Here is an 18811-nt window from a genome sequence, read left to right as displayed (position 1 = left end):
TGAAATATGCATCATCGGGGAGAACATATGGGACGGAGTAGGACATAACCATATTACACACCTTCCGGGTGAAATCTCCTAACCCTAATTCTTCCATCTGCTTAGTACACGTATCAGGTTGTACGATATGTGCACAGTATCCTGGTGATACTTCTCCAGCTCTCGTAATCCTATTTCCTAAGGTGTACCTATACCGGAAAGATTTTCCTCTACTGGCTATGTGGCGTACAAGCTCTGTATCTGTAGGCATTCTATCTGCTCTATGCGAAAAGGTCATGGTGTGGTTACTCCATGACACTTCCCAATTTCCCGGCTTTCGGGGATTGGAGATGTTGAAACATAGTAGGGACCTATCCACATGGTATTGGTGGAGCTTCAAACTAGGAGGACTGGAGATGTTAAACCTCCTGTCCACCGGTCTCCCACCCTTTAGCTCAAGTACCTCCCCTACCGTTAAAGGAAATGGTACTAGCCCTGATTTGCTATGACCCTGAGGTACTTGAGAGCATACCCAACAATCTGTTTTATTTAACACATTACCCACTAAGGAGTGATAGTCACTCAATGGATGCCGGTCCATATGGATATTAAAACTGGATTGGCATTTCTTAATGCACCCATCCTCAATGACATTGTTACAGAGCCTACAGATACGGTCTTTCTTCTTAAACTAACAATCCTTCAAAATGTTTACAAATAACAAGGTTGTTAGATCGTGTCCGGTACTCGCCTTTGCCTGGTGATTGTGTTGCTATTGGAAATTTACACCTCCGTCTCAGTCATTAGAACCTTTCTGGATCCTTTCTCGACCTCACTGGTACTCTCACCGAAACAGACTGCTCTGGTCAACATCATGGTCGACAGGAAAAATCCATATCACAGTCTCTTGGGGCAAGTCCATCTTACAGGAGGAGAAAAGAAGAAATTTGTAATGGGGGTACAAGAAAACAGTTTGTGGGGGAGAGAACTTGTTACGATAATAAGTTCTCTCGTCTTGTTGTTCTTCTTGTTCTGCTGTCCTCTCAAAAGGTGCTGTCTCTTCAGTCTTCCAACTGAACATTCTGGTGATGCAATATTCCTTCCTAATCAGCGATCTTTCTGTAAGGAGCAAAAATCTGGCATTACCATTGGTCCAACTGAGGGGTGACATACCATCTTTAAACCATGAAAACATGAATGAGAAGAGAGAGAAAACAAAAAAACCAAAAGAGATAGAGAACAATTCATGTGCATATATACATATTACATAACTCAACAATAAACAACAATAGGAAACGAGAAACGAAGCATTTTTATCAAACATTTTTCAACATTAAGAAAACATTGTTAGCATTATCAGGCTGTCATATCTACGTGTCTAATGGTCTCCTTGAACAGTCCCTCCCCACCAGCACCTGCATTACTCCACTGTTTGTATCTGGCCAGAAATACATTGTGGCGGATAGGTCATGCTGGGGTTTGGTAGACTTCTGCAAGGACCAAGTGGATATGCAATGTGTGAATTCTTACCAATAATCGTCAGAGATGGGGATAGAGAGAGAGAAAAAAACATTTTTCTTCACAAATACATTTACAACGTTTCACCTGGTCATTCCTGTGTCTTCAGTGAATGACCTCCCAATTTATTAACCGTTACCTCAGGCTTACCATCAGTCCTAATGATCACCTGTCCTGCCTATGTGATCCCTGATTATAATCGTGTGTGTTATAATTTTGCTCATTTCTTGGTCTAGGGGGTCTGACTTTATGTGGGTTATTACAGTTGCTGGCATAATGCCCTTCTCTTCTACAATGGTAACAAATCCTTGGCTTTCTCCATATGCTAGGGGCCTGGGGTTCCGGTCGACTTGATGCATCCTCTAGTGCTTGGATGTTCAGTGTCATCAACCGCTCTCCCTGCGCTTCCCTGGTTCTTTGGATATTTCGGTCATGCTCGATAGCGGACTCTCTTAATGCCGCAACCGAGATACCTCTCCAATGTGGTATGGAGGTTTGTACCCTGATTTTTAGTGTGTCTTTTAAGCTGTCCATTAATACAGACACAGCTACCTCTCTGTGGTGTACGTTAGTGTCAATGTCATCTATACCCGTGTACCTAGTCATATCCTGCAGAGCCCGGTGAAAATACTCTTCTGCGGATTCACCTTCTTTTTGTTTTAAATACAGATTTTATTCCACTTTACTACTGTAGGAAAATATTCTTTCAACTGTAGATTGATTCTTTTTACATTATCTTGGTTATACTCGTTTGTTAGTGGCACTTCCTCATCTAGCTTACAATCAGCGATAAATTTCAATGAATCAACATCGGGGGGGTAAACATGCCCTCAAAACTGTCCTCCAATCTTTGTTATTTGGCTCTGCAGTATGTCCTAGCACTCTAATGTATCTTTGACAAGCAACTAAGTCTTTCCTGGGATCAGGAAATTCAGACAGAATTGTTCTTAATTCTGTTCGGGAAAAAGGGCAGTACATGGCGATGTTCCTGACAGGAGTGATTCCTGAAGAGTCAGTTTCCCCATTTGGTACTGCAATTACCCTAACAGGATTAAGTCCAGTAATGTCATTCTGAATTGATTTTACGATATAAGGTACATTTGTTTGTGCGTGATGTATAATACCATACGTACCTGTGGACACGACCTCACCTGACCCTCCATTAGGGGGTTTGTTTACAGTCTTTACCGATTGGGTCGCGTCCACCTGGATGTCTTGTGTGATGGCTTCTGGAAATGGTGCCGACATCGTTCTGGGCTCACTTTCTTGTTGGTGTTCCTGAGGAAAGTTTAACATGGGGTGCGACTTGCATGGGTTAATAGTTGTACATTCAACAGTATTACAATTATCTTTGTTACATTTATTACACTTATTCTTATTATCTATACTACTGTTGCTAAGAGCGTTTTTATTGTTCACCCTTGTGCTTTTCTCCGCAACCACAATCCCCTCCATTGCCATGTCTCTCCTCTCAAGATGAAAGTTAGGTAAGTAAGTTACATTTCTTTGCATTTCACCCTCCTGTTGCCATAACTGTAAACAATCATAATGCTTGATTCGTCTCTTTGCTGATTTAATGAGACATATCCTTCGCCTTAAATTATGCAACACCTCTGAGTTAAAACTACCTATCCCGGGAAATGGTGCCTTATCCCCCGCAGTCATTCGTGTCCATTCATCACAAAAGGTCTCAGTGTGGGGACCATACCTCCTCCACATTACTAACCGAGCAGACCCTCGGGGTCTGCAAGCCTCTGGAGTCTGAATCCTGACCTCCGACCGTCTCTGTGTTGTGCACTTGGCTGCCATTGTGGACCTTTTTAACACAGAAAAATTTCCTAAAATGCACCAAACACAGAACTTCGTTGGAAATCCTTAAAGCTCTTCCACTGAACTTCTTCTGCTCCGGGTATCTCCGTTCCGCCTTCTAGCAGACACGTGTAGCCGTTGCAGGCCCTATCTCTAGAGATTTTCCTGAGAAAATTCCCTTCCTTTTTCTTTACACAAATCACGCTTGCATGTGCTCCCTACAACACGTATGAGGGCAAGATTTACGCATGGATATACGACCTCATATCACGTTGCGTTATTGGTCACACATACAACCGTGCGGTCCAATCGTACCACTTATAGACACTTGTTGCCCATAAATGGTAGGATCATTGGAGTCTCTCTACTGTGCTCCAAAACAGCCAGAGCGTAATTTTATCACACTCTGTTGCACGTTTTCACTCAGATCGTGCTCATCATATTCCACACAGATCACAAAGTTCACAAAGCTGGATTATCACACAGATCACAAAGTCCACAAAGCGGGATTCAATACACTCATACCGTTTTCAACCCAATATCATTCTTATAGTTTTCTGATCAGAAAAATCATTTCCCGTAGTCTGATAGCTCTCCCCAGAGGTATTACCGTAAAGTAAGGTATTTAAACTAAGTTTTGGGAAAGCTGAAATCAATTTGTGCTATTTATCGCCTTGCGCTATTTACCGCGTTGCGCTATTTATCGCGTTGCGCTATTTATCGCGTTGCGCTATTTATCGCCTGTTAAAATCAACTTGTGGTTTGAGTTACGTGGGCGTACACAGACGCTCCGTTGCGTAATATACGCTGCGTGCGTCGGCCTTTGGATTGTGTACGCAAGTCTTTGTTAGAGACACGTGTACGCAAAGCAAAGATCCACCGTAACACAATTTATACTTTTATCAATGTAGATGATCCTTGATCATCTACCACACACCACACTGACTTCGCCTTATCTCCCAGGCAAAAACTGTGTGTTTGTCTACACTTTAACTATATTACCTTTACTCAAACTATTGAAATAGCGTCAAATTTCTCTCAGCACTTTTATCAACTATAAAACTAGCAGACAGGAGAGTGATATACGAAAATACACAGATGAAAAAGAAATGCAGATATATATATGTGCGTGTCCGCAAGACAGAAAAATAAACAGTTTTAAAAGACACTAGCGTTTTGCTCTTACCTCCGGTTCCCGGATTCCTTCAGCACTCTTTACCTAAGCGAAGCAGACGCTTATCCCGTCAGCACTACGAGGGATACAACCTCCCGCCCTTTGCTGATGGATAATGTCTGCTGATCTACCTAGTGCAGATATGTGAAGGACTGGACGGCCCCCAATTGATAAAGCTGAATATTTATCGTATATAAATCACTTTATGAGGTCTAAGAACACTGTACGCTATCTACGTAAGAAGTACCGTAAGGGTACGCAAGTTGCGTAGCGATCGCTCAGCCGTAGTCGAGACGCTCAAGCGTCACGTTCGCTTACGGCCCAGTGATCACAGGCAGGCACGCTATTGGCTGCCGACTAACGTAATGATTCGCTATAGCGTAGCGGACGCTCGGGACCACGAGGAGATCACCAGCGATGCAGACGCTCACAACGTTAAACCTTTATATCTATACCTTTAACAATGAGATACACAGTATACCTTAGTGTAGAGACAGAGTGTAAGTGCAACCTGGTGTAACCTGATTAACTACAAAGCTGCTTGAGCGTCACCGACGCTCAGAGAATACTTAACACTATAAAGAATACACAGATACCTGGGCTTAGGGTCCGAAACCTATTATATGTATTATGACTATTATACTTGCAAAAAGAATCACAGTACAAAGCATACACTACAATATAACATAAACCAACTAACCAGATAACTATACAGGAAATACAATACAATACTATTAAGGGAAAATACGAGAGAAAGAGAAAGGAGAGAGAGAGATGGCTCACAATAACATCAAGACAATATGATTGCGGAGAAAACTTACGCACAAAGGGAAACGATCGCATGCGCCTCGATATCCAGCTCCCGATTATCAGTAATGAGAACCGTTGAAGAGAGAGTGAACTGGATACGGTCGGCCTGCCTATTTATGCCCCACACACAATACAATTCAATGGTCCCTACAATCTCATTGTTCATTGGACACAGGAATTCGGCTTCGCATTATAACAAAAGGTCATAGGTTGATTCATACAGGTGGGCTGTGACTATTTCCAACTGCTCAGGTGGGAGGGAAACTGGGTTTCCCGCCGCATGGGTAATAAAGTGCAAATAAAGTAAATGTTCATAAACTTCTTATGTCCATAACTATTCGCACGAGCGATTGATCTGTTTCAAACCAACACCGGAATATTTCTAATTAAATATTCTTCCGATGGATACTAAACACCACTGTATTACTCCTGTCTGACCCTTCGTATCAAACAAAGAGGGATTCCTCTGTTCATAAACATTCTATATTAACCAAACTTTCAGAATCTATCAAAGGGACCATGATCTACAAAATACATTATTAGTGAAAATATGTAATGATTGAGTCGCACGCTACGATCGCATAAACTCTACCGTAAATACGCATACCATGCGCCTGCGGGTGCCCGCGACTGTGAGTATGCACACGTACGGGAGAGCGTACGCATGCGCAGCACGGACCTGTGTGAGGTGCAAATATGGTAGTGTGCATAGAGATATTTTTCTGACTTTGACAGTACATTTGTTCAGGTACAGGGTGGGGGGAAGGGACAATATGTATCTATGATTGGAGATAAACTTCCCCCTTGGTTCCTTCAGATTTCCAGAACCATCATGACCAAATAAACATCAAACCTATTTTGAAAGCCCTAAACCAAATATATGACTGGAAAGATTTCTACAACCTAATGCTTGAGAAGACATGTGGCCTCCTAAAATCTGCGGCTTGGTTCCCTAACTGTTATACTGTATATGCAAACCCTCCTTTTTTGGGACTCATGTATTCTGGATTAAAGGAACAAAGACCACAGGCTACTCTGCTACAAGCTACGCTCCCTACACTAAGTAACTCCATTACTAAATAATAACTGAGCACTTGTGTCAGTGTATGCAGAGAGACTGTTTTGTACCTTTGTATTGACAAGATGGAGACTACGTGATGCCCTCCATATGAGTTGTACCATTAACTTTGTGTTGCCCATTTGGCTTTTCCTTAGAATGGTAGATTATTCAATTTATCTTGTATTAAACGTATATTATAAAGATTTACTATTGAGATATACTGATCAACACAGAATGAACCAAAATTGAATAGCAGCATATTACACACTACAATTGGCAGCAGTCTTTATTATGATCCTTGCCTGTTGACTACCATGGAGGCAGCCATTTTGTGGGAGGAATTTCCTGAGAATGTACTCTTATAGGGTAACAAAGAGGAAGCTGAACACTGGTTCCTGGTGAGGATGTACTGTCAAACTATTGGACCATCCACAAAAATATCTAAATCTAGTGTTAAACTGTGCTGTAACAAGCTGATTAAAGGTTATACAATGACAGTAAGCAATACCTAAACCTAGGTTCTGCTTCCAAGGCTAAGAAAAGTAGACTAATGTGTCTTCTTGTCCATACAGTAGCCATGGATGCTCCCAGCCCAAGTGTGTGTTCTACTGTTGTGCAAGCAGACCGGCTATCCTGTGCAAATGGGCCTGTATCAGGAGACCTCTGTGAGGAAGTTGGATGCTGCTATTCCGCAACTGACTCTACAATGCCCTGTTACTATGGTAACAAATGTAAGTACTGTTTGCTTGTCATACCTAAAGTTGGTGACTTTGGGAGAACTATGTGTAAAAGCACGGCTATGTCTAAATGATAATTCTCAACCTTGTGGCTGTGACCCTCCCGGGTTATCTTCTCATGGCTGTCATAGACCATGGGATAGAGAAGGCTAAAGCCTAATGGTCTCTAAGATCAGAAGTATATTGTCTGCATAATACAGCGCCTAAAGGATTCTATGTCTGACTCGTGACTTGGTCCTGGGTTAATTGGTTGCAATTTGAGCCTTATGCCTATGTTGATAAGCAGCCGTCTGTTCCCTACAGTGACTACACAGTACACAAGTGACAACTACATGGTCTATACAAAAAAGTATCCTCTTTCACCGCGCCTTTAGATCAGCAGCTGGTCCCTCCCTCGTGGTGTGTACACCTGCACCAATTAACCACATATACAAAAAAACAAATGAGGTTGAGCTCCCAGCGCTGAATCTTACAATAGAAATAAAGTGCTTTAGTGTTTAAACCTTTATAATATATTACAATTTCCATAGTAACAATAACTTCAGGTGGTTCCCAGCAAATAAAAGTGTCTTTCTCTCTCCTTATGAACTGACACTTACTTTTGAACCACTTGTAGCATTCATCAAAAGTTATTGTTAAAGTTCCTCTGGTTTCTTTCAATTATGCTTCTACCGTGGAGACCCAACTCGTCACACCAGTGGTAATATAGACACCGTACAGGAATGGAAAATCGAGACAATTCCCAACAGGGATTTTAATGTATTTAAAACACCATTTGATTAAAAAGTAACAAACTGTATAAAAAGTAACAGACTTTGTTAAAATGTGACAACGGACAAAGGAGATCGCACCTGCTCCTGGGTGAGGCTGTGCGCTCCAGCTGAAAATGTCCGGAATGTCTCAGCGTGCTGTTCTGGCAACAGTCTCAGACATACGAGCTGACAGTGTTCTCCTTGTGTCCCGTCCAAATCCAAGTCCTGCAACGTCAAACCGTTTCGGGGATCTGCCCCCTTTCTCAAGATCTGTTGCAGGTAAATCGGTTTTCCATATAAATACCCAATCCTGGTCTCTGATTGGTTGAATAATGATCTACAGGTGTCTCATCAATCACACCATTCCATTCATACACATTAAGTCTGTTTTTATATTCAAAACATAGGGATCTACTGAAAATACCCTCATACGTATACCTAAATTAGTATATGCACAACACATAATATACAGAACATTCTACGTACTATGCTATGCATTATTTTGCGAAAAAATGCTGCCAAACTTTAAAATAAACCAAGATCTATATACAACCAGTAAATATATTGATACAAATGCGCGATTGCGCTTTATGACATAAATACACACTGCCAACCTATATCATATCCCTAAATGAACTGTCATTCAATGTTATATAAATGTTGTAAAAAATCCATACAATCATTCATTCAAACGCCATGATAGAGAAGTCGGTGAAGAAAGAGTAAAAAAAAGAACGTGTCAATTTAACCATTAGAGAAATTTTAGAAACCATTTGGTCTCAAAATCTTTATTTAACCCTTCAGGCATCAATGTTTTAACCTCAAAGATGGTTCTCATCTCACGTTTAGCTAATCTATCTGCCCTATCATTCGTTCTCCAATTGGGATCAACTTTTTTAATACCAGCAAAAAATTTGATAAACTTTGGGTTGCAATTATGTATATTCTTAAAATGCATGGAGACATTATGGTCTTCATAAACCCGCTTAATATTTCTCACATGCTCTGCTAGTCTTTCTTTTAATGGACGTATTGTACGTCCAATATACTGTTTGCCACATTGGCATTCTAAAATATATACTGTGTATTTACTGTGGCATGTAATACATTCTCTTATAGGCATTTTCTTTCCTGTATTATTGGAGGTAATTTCTGTAATTTTCTATCGATCTTACACACTTTACACATAGGGCAATCTCCACATCTCTGAAACCCCTATGCTAAGGCACGAATATCTCTCTTAGGTTTAGATGTAACACTGTTTACTAAGAGGTCCTATAGATTATCAGACCTTTTATATACAAAACATGGGGTCCCAGAAATGAATTCCTTTAAACAAGGGTCCGCATATAGAACTCCCCAACGTTTTTTAATAATTTGTTCTAATTCTTTATGTTGGTTGGTATACTGAGTGATAAAGGGGATATTACGTTTACTTTCCCTAATAGGCATTTTAGCTTTAAGTATATTTGGCCTATTCATTTTTCTACACTTATCAATTACATGGTCTACTTGATGTTTATTGTACCCCTTGTCTATAAACTGCTGTCGCATTCCCACTGCTTAGGTATCAAATGTTTCTATGTCCATACAATTATGGCGTAGCCTCTGAAATTGACTGTATACTAGTAATCCAATTCATATGATGATTACTTTCAAAATTAATGTAAGAGTTGCAATAAGTGGGTTTATTATAATTTTTAGTGTGAAGTTGGCCCTCATGTACATATATTGTCAAATCCAAAAACTATACACTTACATCACTAATCTGGAAGGTGAGTTGTATATTACGGTTATTATTATTTAACCGTTGATAAAAAAAGATCCAAAGATGATCTGTCACCCTTCCAGATAAATATAATGTCATCTATGTACCGGCTAAATAGCACCAGGCATTTCCATGATTTTGAGGAATAACTTTTTTTGGTATAATGGCGACTTTTACCTACAGTGCAATGGCACGGCGATGGGCACCAGGATGGCACCCAGTTACGCCAATCTATTTATGGTGCATTGGAGACGGCTGTGTGGGAGGACCTACAAGCTGGTGCAAGCCTGGTGCTATATAGCCGGTACATGACATTATATTTATCTGGAAGGGTGACAGATCATCTTTGAGGTTAAAACATTGATGCCTGATGGGTTAAATAAAGATTTTGAGACCAAATGGTTTCTATAAGTATCTCTAATGGTTAAATTGACACATGTTCTTTTTTTCTCTTTCTTCCCCGACTTCTCTATCATGGCGATTGAATGAATGATTGTATGGATTTTTTAAAAAAATTTATATAACATTGAATGACAGTTCATTTAGGGATATGATATAGGTTGGCAGTGTGTATTTATGTCATAAAGCGCAATCGCGCATCTGTATCAATATATTTACTAGTTGTATATAGATCTTGGTTTATTTTAAAGTTTGGCAGCATTTTTCGCAAAATAATGCATAGCATAGTACGTAGAATTTTCTGTATATTATGTGTTATGCATATACTAATTTAGGAATACGTATGAGGGTATTTTCAGTAGATACCTATGTTTTGAATATAAAAACAGACTTAATGTGTATGAATGGAATGGTGTGATTGATGAGACACCTGTGGATCATTATTCAACCAGAGACCAGGATTGGGTATTTATATGGAAGACCGATTTACCTGCAACAGCTCTTGAGCAAGGGAGCGGATCCCCAAAATGCATTGACGTTGCAGGACTTGGATTTGGACGGGACGCAAGGAGAACACTGTCAGCTCATATGTCTGAGACTGTTGCCACACAGAGACATTCCAGACATTCTCAGCTGGAGCGCACAAACTCACCCAGGAGCGGGTACGATCTCCCCTGTTCGTTGTCACATTTTAACAAAGTCTGTTACTTTTTATACAGTTTGTTACTTTTTAATCAAATGGTGTTTTAAATACATTAAAATTCCTGTTGGGAATTGTCTCGATTTTCCATTCCTGTATGGTGTCTATATTACCACTGGTGTAACGAGTTGGGTCTCCACGGTAGAAACATAGTTGAAAACAACGGAGAAACTTTAAAGATAACTTTTGATGAATGCTACAAGTGGTTCAAAAGTAAGTGTCAGTTCATAAGGCGAGAGAAAGACACTTTTGTTTGCTGGGAACCACCTGAAGTTATTGTTACTACGGAGATTGTAATATATTATAAACGTTTAAACACTAAAGCACTTTATTTCTATTGTGAGATTCAGCGCTGGGAGCTCAACCTCATTTGTTTTTTTGACAACTACATGGTGGTTGCGGTGTCTAAAGATCTGACTGTGCCATCACTAATCCTGGACTCGGTCAATGTGGTTGGCTTGGACTCTTCTTGCCAAGGGCTGCTGGTGACTAAGAGTAACTCCCCTTATCTTGTGGAGGTGGAAGTCAGGTAGGTAAAAACCGTAGGGCAGAGTGTTCTGCATTGCTTACCAATGACAGATCTGTATCTCTACTCAACACTTGCCTATGCGCAATAGGACTAGACGTATCAAGCCTTGGAGAGTGATAAAGTACCAGCCAATCAGTTCATAACTGCCACGTTACCGGTTGTGTTTGAAAACTGACAGCTAAGAGCTGACTGATACTGTATCGCTCTCCACTTATCACTCGCCAAGGCTTAGTATATCCGCCCCTTGTAGCGAAAAAGTGGAACAGTTGAACGAGACAACCGATATTCTAGCTGTCACTTCTCTGCTTTCTAAGGGGGACATGTACTAAGCAGTGATAAAAGTGGAGAAGTTGCCCATGGCAACCAATCAGCTGCTGTGTATAATTTTATAGTATGCAAATTATAAATGTCCTACACCCCTTCTGGGATGTGGTATATGCCCTTATATCTGACGTATTGAATATATCTGTCTCCTAACCCTACCTTAGCTTCGCTGGTACCCCTTAGCGATCCCTAATGCTGACTGCTACATACATGCACATATTTTAATTTCAGCTAGAGCAACCACTGCCCAACATTGTAAAGCCTCTTTCCCTCCCGCATTTATTAAAGTAGTCTCTAAAACACCCCAGGGCTCTGTTTTTTTTAAATGATTGTTCAATACAATATAATTTCGGTAATATATTGCCGCAGTTACAATTTTACGAAATTTGCAGTATTGCATGCATCTTAGAAGCATTTGACCATTCAGGCAGTGTCTGTGGTGATCTTTAGAGCAGTTCCCAAATTGTACCAGGGTTTGCATATACGCAAGTCCTATTCCTCCAAGCAAGCACAGTTGTGCCTCTTCGGTGGCCATCTTGAGCACATTTCTCATTAACATGTTGGCCACATTTACACATCCCTCCCAGGCCACTTGAAATTATTGAGAGAGTAGCAGCACTACATTGTCTCTGTCTAGTAGCTGGGAGCTAGCTCTCAGCAGGTCTGTCCTGCCAAATGCCCTCTTAACCTTTGGCATCCTATGTATGCAGATGCACCTCACGTTCCCAACAGCTACAAGGATTGACAGTCTTTGCTACACAATCATTTCCCAGGCAACCTATTAGCCCCTCAGTAAGTGGACACCCTGATTGTGCATACTGCCCCAGGTACAATAGAAACCCAGCACATCCTTCTTGCTCCAGTCTGTTACTACTGTGTATTAACCACTACGGTTACCCTGCACCTGCTGTAGTACCAAATAAACCCATTGCCCTTGTTAAGAATTTGTCTGTGTAGGCTAACCATCACTTTCACATCTGCTATGCACCTCATTCATACTACCATCCCATAAGGCTATATACAGTATAACGTGACCCCAAGTGTGAAGAACACAAACAGAAAGATGCAGTGCACCTGAAAGCATGTCTTTCTCTAAACTCAGAGGTTCAAAGAAAACCACCACATAGAAGTTTGCTATGGAGATGAAAATGATACGGGAAAAGCTGTGGAGGATAATAATAATCCAGGTTAGAATCCAAATCCTGATGAAGTTGAAAGGGCCATGGCAGTATATGAAGAGGATAAACCTGAGGCATAAACTGGGCCAAGGAACCAGCTGTGTCTGTGTCAGTAAACTGCAGCAGGAGATGTCTGTAGGAGGTAAACTCATCCTGCATTTGCGAGATTCAAGTGAGGGTCTGAGGATACAGGCATGTTTTTAAGCACCAGTCAACTTGCGTAAGCTGAAGTTTATGCAAACTGGCCATCGGCTCCAGACACCTGGGTCCAGTAAATCGGCATCCAACACCGCCGGGTTCTACCCTTGCTCCACCCCCAAAAGCTGCAGCCTGTCAATTGTACTGCAGGTGAGAGGATTCTGCAAGTGATATCTCTAAAGCAATTCTGCATATGTGCAAAACAGGTCTTGCCTTTGCGCAGACCCCACACCATATAGGGCCAAAAATATTGGGGCGTGGGTTCTTGGCCACAGAATAGTACCAATTCACACTACACCACACAGAATTACTTATACATGTTATGCCACATTAGAGCCCCATATACATGTTATGCTACAGTAGAGAGCCTCCACTTCCCTGTTCCTCATTGTCATCATTACTCCCGAACACCCCCCCCCCCTCCCCCCAACAAAGCAGCTATGCTGTTGCCTACCCTTCATTGTGCCCAGCAGCAACTAGTTACGGAACAGCACCTGTGCCCAGCAGCAGTCCCTGGTATGACATCTCTCCCAGTCCCTGAAGACCAGTTGTGTGTATCCTGCAGAGTAGGAGCCGGGTGCACCACTATTATAGTACAGTGGGCAGCAGGGACGTGCAGTCAGGTGAGGCAGTGCCTCCCCTGTCATAATGATTAAAATAATATAAAGAAGATACAAATAACACATTCTACTTTGTATTATTTTAATAATCTTTACCTGACAATCCAGCTAAATCTCTATGGGAGGCAGTGAGAGCGCTGCCTCCCAGTGACAATGATAAAGTGTCTGAAAAGGGGGGCGGGCAGGGGGCGGAGCCAAGTCACGGGCTGCAAAAGCCCATTGAAAAATGAATGGAAAGCGGCACCAGCACAGTTGCCTCATTGACAGGGGCTGTGCCTTCAGCCCACATGAAGGCACACCCCTGTCAATCATTGGACAGCGGCAGGGGGTGGGCTGGGACGGACGGGCAGAGAGCCAGATGCCCCCATTCCGATTGGCCGCATGTCCCCGCTGCTCACAGCCGCTTTTGCAGGACCAAGATCCGACAAGCGGGAGCTTCTGTGTGCTGCGCTCCCGCACGACCCCCCAGCTCCCGTTTTCTCAGCCCCGGCCCTCTGTGTTGGTCCCCCCCTGTGCTCAACAGTCTGACTTCTCTCCTGGCTGGCCCCCGTGTTGACTGCTGAGCTGATCTCCAGCGCCTCCCCCCCCCCCAGCTCCTCTTGGCCTGCGGGGCAGTCACAGTGTACAGACTGAGGGAGCGCCGGGTCAGGAGCCTGCAGCAGCGCCGGAAGAAGAAATCATGTAAGTGGCTGCACTACAGTACACTACACTATACTATACTATACTACACTACAGTACACCCTATAACCTGCCGTTATGTGTAAAAAGGGGACACAGGCTGCCGTGTGTAAAAATGGGGAATCTGTCTGCCGTAGTGTGTAAAAAGGGGACGCTGTCCACCATAATGTGTAAAAAGGGGACGCTGGCTGCCGTAATGTGTAAGAAATGGGACGCTGTCCGCCGTAATGTGTAAAAAAAAAAAAAAGGGGAATCTGTCCGCCATAATGTGTAAAAAAAAAAAAAAAAAAAAAAAGGGGAATCTGTCCGCCGTAATGTGTAAAAAGGGGGACGCTGTCTGCCGCAATGTGTAAAAAGGGGGATGCTGTCTGCAGTAATGTTTAAAAAGGGATCTCTACCTGCCGTAATGTGTAATAGGAGGCTGTACCTGCCGTAATGTGTAAAAGGAAGCTCTGCCTGGCGTAATTTGTCTGAGTGGCGCTACTGTGCAGCATAATTTGACCAATGGAAGGCCTGGACAACAAAATTGCTTTCATGTCCTCCTCCCACTCCCAAACATTAATTATTATAATTTTTTCTATAAAAAATGTACAGTATATCACAAGTATGATGAGCAGGCGGGCAGTGGCAGCATCGGACTGAGATGCAAATTAGTGGCGGAGGACTGGGTCAGTTGATGGTGGGCAAGTTTGTAAGCCATTGGCAGTAGGCATCGGTGCAGGGGCAGTAGCGGGCATTGGCTCTGCGGTGGTAGGGGTCATCAGCAGGATTCGGCAAACATTATGGCTGTAGTGCCTCACCAGCCACTGACCTCACCGCACGCCACTGGTGGGCAGTGGTGCATTCATAGGCAGGAACTCAGAGGTAGATGCGGCCGGTGTGCACACAGGGCAAATGCGCGGAGCATTGTACGCACTTTAGTTATGGCCCTGTTTGGATGCAGCAGTGATGCTACAACATTCTTGCCTACTACCAATGCAGATCAGAGTGCTGCATTCAAAGACGCAGCATGGGATCACCATTGCAACAGAGTACAAACAACTATAGATCCTAGACACAAAGTGTTGTGCAATGATGGTCTGTGATTTAAGCCTATGGATCTGTGGCACAGTAGCCTAGGGCACCTGGTGTATGATCGTGTCCAGAAACTCCTTGATGGGGTGGTGACCGTAATAACTGAGAGCAAGCCCGCTGTCCCTTCTCAAAGTCAGGAACCAGAGCATTTGTTAATACATGTGTACAGACAATTGATTGGTGTACTGTATACAGGGTCGGTCTGGCCCACATGGGTACCAGGGAAACCACCAGTAGGCCCCACTGTCTGAGGGCCCGCTCCTTCCTCTAGGGATCAGGTTCCAGACTGTACGTATTATACATGGTAGATATGTTGCATTACACTGAACTGAACTATTGTGTATTTCAAGCCTCTGTGGAGGCTGGCCACACCCCTAAGTATGGGCCCCTATAGCTGCATTCCCCCGGTGGGCCCTTCATGCCCCAGTCCAACACTGACTGTATATCAATATTTCCTGACATTCATCAATGTCTTTGTGCAAATTACATATTTACTTCATCAAATCCAAAAGTGTTGTGAACACAGACATAAGTGTGGCTGCTTTCCTGAAGAAATATGGCATTGAGTGTCAGCTAACTATTGCTGAGATGGCAGCACATAATGATAGCAGTGGGCATGTCAATTGCACAGCACAATTGTTGAGTAACATTAGACTATTCTAAAGTAATAGAGACCAAGAGAAGTGTTTTGGGGCATAAGTAGTTTCTACCAGTTAATGAACCTTGCACAACTAGGTGCTGTAAAAGATAAACCACCACTAGAGGTATGGGCTCAAAGTAAGCCAAGCATCTATCATCTAAGTCTTTCGGCATAAAGCATATGCAAGCAGGGCCGGATTAAGCCTTGGGGGTGCCCGGGGCACTTAAAACAGGGGGGCCCTGATGGAAGGTGGGGAATGTATATTAAATTGTGCATACCTCCCAACATGTCCCATTCCAGGAGGGACAGAATGCTCTCTACCTGGACTTCCGTTTTAATATATGATTAACGTCACCTATGTTGAACTATTTCATTGATAAGAAAGGTGTTTCATCACAGGCGATTACAATCATAAATTAAGAAGGAAGTCCAGGTAGAGAGCATTGTGTCCCTCCTGGAATGGGTCATGGTGGGAGGTACAGATTGTGTATATGAAATTTAAACCAATGGTGTATTTTAGTTTTTACTAATAGTTTAATAATGGCTGTGTACTGTTTATAGCTCCACCTAATTGAAAGATAACTACTTGATAAACTTTTCTTGTAGTGGAACAAAGAAAACTTAACCTTTAAATACACAGACAAATAAAATAATTTATCTTGTCACATGCAAGAATATCAGCAGCCTCTGTACTACTTACACACTGGGTCAGGACTCAGGAGGACTCTGTGTGTGTGTCTATCTCTAGACCCAAATGGTTTAATTGCATAACAGTTCACACAGGACTCAGACACCCAGGCGGAAGGAGAAGAAGCTGGTATCTCTGTGTCACTTAGAGATCTCTCCACCCTCCTATCTCTCCTCTGGTCAGAAGGCTCTTTTGGTAGCTCATAAAACATGATAATCCTGTGTCTCTGCCTGCACTCCATACTGTCCTGCTGGCATTCTGGCTGCTGGTTCTGCTGCTGCTTAAAAGGGAAAGCTAGTGATGTCAGTGTGCTCTGGCCGGGGGGCCTGGGGAACTGTATGCCCTGCATCCCCCTCTTAATCTGGCTATGTATGCAAGACAAAAATTTATAAGCCGAATCCAAAATCAGTGGATGACTTTTGCTTGGATACAGGCTACGGGACACTACAAATAAAATTCTTAAAACCCAGAGACAGAGTAATCGTCTATAGAGCAAACACAGGCTTGTTATGCTGGATATATAGGGGGTCATTCAGAGTTGTTCGCTAGCTGAATTTAGCAGTCATGCAAACGCTATGCCACCTCCCACTGGGGGTGTATTTTAGCTTACCAGAAGTGCCAACGAAAGAATCGCACAGCGGCGACAAAATAATTTTGTGCAGCTTCAGACCTACTCAGCACTTGCGATCACTTCAGACTGTTCAGTTCCTGTTTTGACATCACGCACGCCCTGTGCTCAGCCAGCCACGCTTGCGTTTTTTTTTCAAACACTCCCTAAAAATGGCCAGTTGACACCCAGAAACACCCACTTCCTGTCACTCTGCGGCCAGCATCGCAACTGAAAAGCTTCGCTAGACCTTGTGTAAAAATACATCAGCCAACAGTAAGATTACATTGCGCCACATGCGCAGAAGTGCTTTTTTTGCAGCACAGCTAACAATCAACTCAGAATGACCCCCATTGCGTCATTACCCAGTCACAGCAGGAGTTCAAAGAAAAAAAAAAAAAAAAAAAAAAAAAAGAAAAAAATCTCCTAAAAAAGGTATTATATCGAGTTTGCAGATCTTGTTTTCTGTGAACTACCAAAAAAAACCCATGAAGTGTCTACCCAAGAGAGCTTATGCCTAAAGGAGGTGACTGTGCGAATCAAGTTCTCAGGTCTGAGACTGCCAACAGTGACTAGAAAGAAAATGTTTGCTTCCTAGGAGAGTGTTTGGCAGGTCTAAAAACCACTTATCACAATACACATCACATGTGGATGGGTTGTGAAAAAAAAAAAATTATATACAGGGTGTGATTGTGTGTGTATATATATATATATATATATATATATATATATATATATACACACACACACACACACACACACACACACACACACACACACACACACACACACATACACCAAGACCGCATTGTGGTAAATATATTGCAATGATGTATCAGTTACTGCATGCAGGAACAGAGCTTGTAGTCAACTGTGCTATAAACCAGCATCTCATATGCCATAAAGAGAGACGCCAGTTTACTACTACACAGCTGACCAGAGTCACAGACCAGGATCCCAGCTGCCCAGAGGAGAGACTCCGTGATCAGCCACCCGAGTGCAGGAAGTGTTTAGCATTTGTTTTTGCTTTTTCAGTGTGTGGTCCATTTAGACCAAAGTTGATCACAGGTGCCAGCTCTGCCTGTCATAGCAGGGGAACCCCTGCTTAACACTATCTCCAGACAACATTGTTATCGCAGGGCTCCCTGTAAGAGCATTTTAACTGTAGTGTGAATTTTTTTAGATTCAGCACTTGTCTGTAAATGTAGACACTGATTTATAGATTGTCATCACACCTCTATTTTTGCAACTCACAGGAAAAGAAAAAAAAAATACAGCTTGCCATGGACCAGTAAACAGGGGTACTTTAGAGGTAAGTAGCAGTAAGGAGTGCCCACTGTCACAGCTTCTGTGACCTAGAATCAGAGCTCTAAGTAACCACTGCAAGTTAAGGAATGGAGGGATGAGGATAGAGCTAATTATGTTCACAGGGCTCATGCCTACTGGGATCACCTACCCGAATAGTCTGTATGCAATAGTCTTCTAACCAGAAAATATCCCTCGATCAAACAAGTTGAAGATAAACAGATCAGGGGGACACCATAGAGTTTGTGTGCCCTTACAAAATGC

At 42.5% G+C, this 18811-nt stretch overlaps 1 long non-coding RNA gene across 1 annotated transcript in view; it reads left to right on the top strand.

Moving 5' to 3' along the window:
* LOC134933467 (uncharacterized) overlaps positions 1–18574 on the top strand; it is a 101267-nt gene extending 82693 nt beyond the window's left edge. Inside the window, exons 2-3 of the long non-coding RNA XR_010179711.1 lie at positions 6923–7081; positions 18499–18574. This is a non-coding gene — a long non-coding RNA (uncharacterized LOC134933467). The remainder of the gene's footprint in view (positions 1–6922; positions 7082–18498) is intronic.
* The last annotated feature ends 237 nt before the right edge of the window (positions 18575–18811 follow it).

Source organism: Pseudophryne corroboree, chromosome 6 (assembly GCF_028390025.1).
Source record: "Pseudophryne corroboree isolate aPseCor3 chromosome 6, aPseCor3.hap2, whole genome shotgun sequence".
NCBI lineage: Eukaryota > Metazoa > Chordata > Amphibia > Anura > Myobatrachidae > Pseudophryne > Pseudophryne corroboree.
The sequence above is the reverse complement of the archived record's forward strand: the minus strand, read 5'-3'. Positions and strand labels throughout refer to the sequence as shown.